At 33.7% G+C, this 4838-nt stretch overlaps 1 pseudogene; it reads left to right on the top strand.

Annotated features, from left to right (window-relative positions):
- Window positions 1-1581: 1581 nt before the first annotated feature.
- LOC144281364 (small nuclear ribonucleoprotein F pseudogene) lies at window positions 1582-1916 on the top strand (annotated as a pseudogene).
- The last annotated feature ends 2922 nt before the right edge of the window (window positions 1917-4838 follow it).

The raw sequence follows: 4838 nt of genomic DNA, 5'->3' as shown, positions 1-4838 counted from the left end.
GGGATAATCTTTAACTTCAAACTATAGGCTCCTACTGCAACTTGTGACTAAGGTAAGGTTTCATTCCCAGTGCCAACAAAGTAACAAGTGATCTGTTACACAGCTTGTCTTCTCTGAAACATCACACTTGTTCATGAATAATGCAGTCCCTAAACTAATACTCAGTCTACAATTTTCATAGTGTTTCTACATGAATTATACCATTTAATCTAATGTCATAGAACATCACATATTCTGTCTGATAAACTGACAAAGACTGTGAGAAAAAGCAGGTGGAGTCCATGACCATGTTCCAGATGAGTCCCAAAATATGTAAAGCAGTGTGCCATTACTGCTCAAGCTTTTACTTACCATAATTAAGTTTACAGAAACCTATTGGTTTTGCATAGAGTCGGGTAAAGAACCCACCACAATCTTCAAGATATACTGTTGACATTTTTTGTTTAAAGGCCTTTTTGACCACTTTTATCTTTTGTCATGCACTCTGAAATTATAAAGTTTCTACTGATAATTTTGACATGTATAATTCACCAATGGAATAATTTCAGGGTTAATATGTCTTTGAATAAAACTAATCTGCAATTAACTAATGTTATTCTTAAAAATATCAAATCAAATCAAATGAGTATTTTTCTCTATTTCATCCAATTTTCCTTTTGCATCCAAACTGTAGTTCGATTGAGACTTGTTTCCACAGCCCTTCAACCCACAAAGCTAGAGCCACTTAACAAACTAACTACACAAATGAATTCCTACTTTTTTCCCAAATTCTTTGTTACTTTTCTGATGCTGAATTTTCTTTTTATTACTTGTAAAATAGAATAGTAATATAAATTACAGAAAAGTTATTTGGATATGAATTTTAGTTCTTGTTCAATTTGTCTTAGCTTGAGTTCCTGCTTTGTTTTTTTTTTGTTTTTTTTTTTTCTTCTTTTTCCTGCTTTGCTTTCTTGATATAGTCTTTCTCACACAAGGAAGGGACTTTTGCCAATGTGGCTCAGAACTCATGACTTGTTTTCTCCAAATTTAAAACTAGATTACTGTTTTTACTGCTAAGATAATGCTTATTCTTTGACACCATATGGTAAAAATTTTGTAGGCTCTGTGTTATTATAAAGGAAAGATGCTATAGTCATTTTTATTCTCAATGTGTAGGCTCCAAACATAGGAGTTGCTCGACAGATATTTGTTGAATTATGAATGAATACACAAGTAAATGAATAAAGGATGTTTTTCATGATTTAGTCAGCAGCTCACACTCTGGGGTTATATATCAGCATATTTGTATATATTATATAGGTATTTCTTCAGTCAGCAGATCCACCTGAAATATTTCATAAAGTCTTGTCATTCAATAAATCCTTGTCTTCTTGTATCCCCAACAAATATACTCAGTTTTTGAGACAAAACGTGAGATTAAGAAAACTGCCTTCGGTTAAATCATACCAAATGGGTTTGAATTTCTTATTTTTTTTATACAAACTGAAAGAAAATGTGCTAGCTGTTGCTAACTCCAGTCACAAGGGTCAGACAACAGTTTGGTTGTGGGTGAGTGACCTACAGCGTTTACTTGTCGTTTTGATGAGTTTGGCCCTCAATCCCAAAACTTTCCTGGATGGATTAACAGGGAACACAATAATGGCGAAACTTAAGTGGGGAATGGACTACAAAGGCTATGTGATATCTGTAGATGGCTATGTGAGCATACAGCTGGTAAACACAGAAGAATACATAGATGGAACATTGGGCATTTGGCTGAATTTTTAATAAGGTGTAATAATGTCTTTTAGATCAAGGGTGTTGAAGAAGAGGACAAAGATGGGGAAATGAGAGAACAGCATTTGTTGTGGGGAATCTTTAAATATATATTTCTAGAAAATAAACATTTTTTTAAAAAAGAAACTGAAAGTAAATGAAGGATATATAGTCTAAATCACATCTTGGGAAACTGAGTAATTTTCAGTAAAGTATCAGCCATGTGACCATGTTAGCTTAGGTTTTCCTTTTATCTAAAATATTTATTCAGAGGTTACTTTCGATAGATACTATGCATCTGGTACTCATGGAATATGTTATTCAGAATTTTGAGGTGGAAGAAGTCAGTCATAATTATTTAAAACTGTAAAATACCAAATCTCCAAATCTTACAGTGATAGATATAGATACATGTAAAATGAATTTGAATGGATGGATTTAAACTGTTTTTTTTTAAACTGGTTTTTGTGAAGGATAACATATCACTTATAAGATAAGAGTCTTACAGAGTCATTCTTAACCAGAAGTGAATATCAGAATTATGTAATTTTTTTGGAGAAGTACACATGCCTGCTATGCTTTCACCATCAACCTAAGTTTACTGGGTCATATATTCATTTTCTTAAAATAATTTTCTACACAAATCTCACACATCTCAAAATAAGTATGGTGGTTATTCAACTTCCATTCTAATGATGACAAGTGAAAAGCTGCATTAGTTTACGTAAATCATGGAAACATCTGAAATAAGCACTCCCCAAAATGTCAGTGGCTCAGTTAGTTTCTTAATCAAATCTCAATTTGTTATGGGTCACTCAGGAACTAATATCCTTTCATGTAGTAGTTTCTAGTATATGGAGTTCCTTCACTTAATACTATGCATATAGCCTTCACAGAAAAAAAGGGTAGGCCTGCTTGTAATCACCTCATCCCAGAATATCATTTTGTTAATAGAACAGGTTACATTGTCCAAATTAAATGGAAGGGAGGCAAGAAATATCAATTAGTAATGATCCAAGAAGAAAACATCAAACTTTGATATTGGTGATACCCTGTAACATAATAAGTAGCCAATAAATATTTACAGATAAATATAATTCTGAAACATTATTTCTTACATTATGTGATCATTGTAAGTCTTACATCTAAATATGTCTGACTTCAGAAATGTAATAGATCAATATGATGACTACCACAAAACAAATTTCATACTAGTCTGGTCCTGGCTATAAAAATAAATAAATTACCTACTTTATCAAAAGTTCTAAAATCGTCATTTAATTTGTTCAACTCTTATAAGATATCCACTTAGATTCATTGGAAAAATAGGTCAAATCTATTTTTCATTGCATCAATCAACTGTTCTAACAATACATGGTCTTCTACCCAACAACTATTAATGAAGATAATTGCTCCAAGTATTGTGCAAAAGGGAAAGGATCATTTCTTTTTTTTTTTAATTTTTATTTATTTATGATAGTCACACAGAGAGAGAGAGAGGCAGAGACACAGGCAGAGGGAGATGCAGGCTCCATGCACCAGGAGCCCAACATGGGATTCGATCGCGGGTCTCTAGGATCACGTCCTGGGCCAAAGGCAGGCGCTAAACTGCTGCGCCACCCGGGGATCCCGAGAGAATCATTTCTTAATGGAAAACTGTACTAGTCTATGAAAATTGCACTTTGGCTACAGATACAAATTTACTTCCTGTACTCTAATATTTGGCTCATTTTCTTCCATGTAAGTAAGCTCTGATATACATTTTTAAACCCCGAATATATTTTGGTACCAAGAAAGGAATCCATGCCATTTGGTTTTCAACTTGTGCAATATGCAAGTCTAAAGATTAAAGGTAAAATAACCTGGGCCTATAGGATTGGTGAGATATTTGTAGCTTCTGTGCCATAAATTTCTACCTACTTTGTCCTTTTTTTCAAGGATATTGTGAGGATAATATATAATGTGCATTACATTATAAAATACAGCTATAAACAAACCAAAAACTTAATATATGAGGTGAAATTATTCAAGATGTGGTAAAACTAATATAAAAGTTTCTTGACCAATATTTGTTGAAATAGTGAATACATACAAGAGATTAATTTGATAGGATCTCCATATAGCTCATATAGGGATACTAAGGAGATCTGACACAGTGAACTGGTTGGAGATGTTTTTGACTAAGCAAGTGATGCACTTATTTCTTTGAATTAACTCTTGTCTTTAAGAGAAAGAGCCACTGTAAAGTCTGATATTTTTGCTATTCACAGTCACACAGAGCATACGATAACTTCTAGAAAATAGCTGGGGACAATTGTTTGCAACGTGGAACTAATAATAGTTTGAACCATTTAGCTAAAATATATTTTCAAGAAGTCAAAGAGAGATCCTGAATAACCAGGGGAATATTGAAAAAGAAAACCAGAGCTGGGGGCATCACAATGCCGGATTTCAGGTTGTACTACAAAGCTGTGATCATCAAGACAGTGTGGTACTGGCACAAAAAACAGACACATAGATCAATGGTACAGAATAGAGAATTCAGAAATGGGCCCTCAACTCTATGGTCAACTAATATTTAACAAAGCAGGAAAGACTATCCACTGGAAAAAGGACAATCTCTTCAATAAATGGTGCTGGGAATATTGGACAGCCACGTGCAGAAGAATGAAACTAGACCATTCTCTTACACCATACACAAAGATAAACGCAAAATGGATGAAAGATCTAAATGTGAGACAAGAATCCATCAAAATCCTAGAGGAGAACACAGGCAACACCCTTTTTGAACTCAGCCACAGCAACTTCTTGCAAGATACATCTATGAAGGTAAGGGGAACTATAGCAAAAATGAATTATTGGGACTTCATCAAGATAAAAAACTTCTGCACAGCAAAAGATACAGTTAACAAAACTCAAAGACAACCTACAGAATGGGAGAGGATATTTCCGAATGACCTATCAGGTAAAGGGCTAGTATCCAAGATCTATAAAGAACTTCTTAAACTCAACACCAAAGAAACAAACAATCCAATCATGAAATGAGCAAAAGACATGAACAGAAATTTCACAGAGGAAGACAT

Source organism: Canis aureus, chromosome 12, assembly GCF_053574225.1.
Source record: "Canis aureus isolate CA01 chromosome 12, VMU_Caureus_v.1.0, whole genome shotgun sequence".
In the NCBI taxonomy this organism is placed as follows: domain Eukaryota; kingdom Metazoa; phylum Chordata; class Mammalia; order Carnivora; family Canidae; genus Canis; species Canis aureus.
This window is presented reverse-complemented; position numbering and strand designations above follow the sequence as displayed.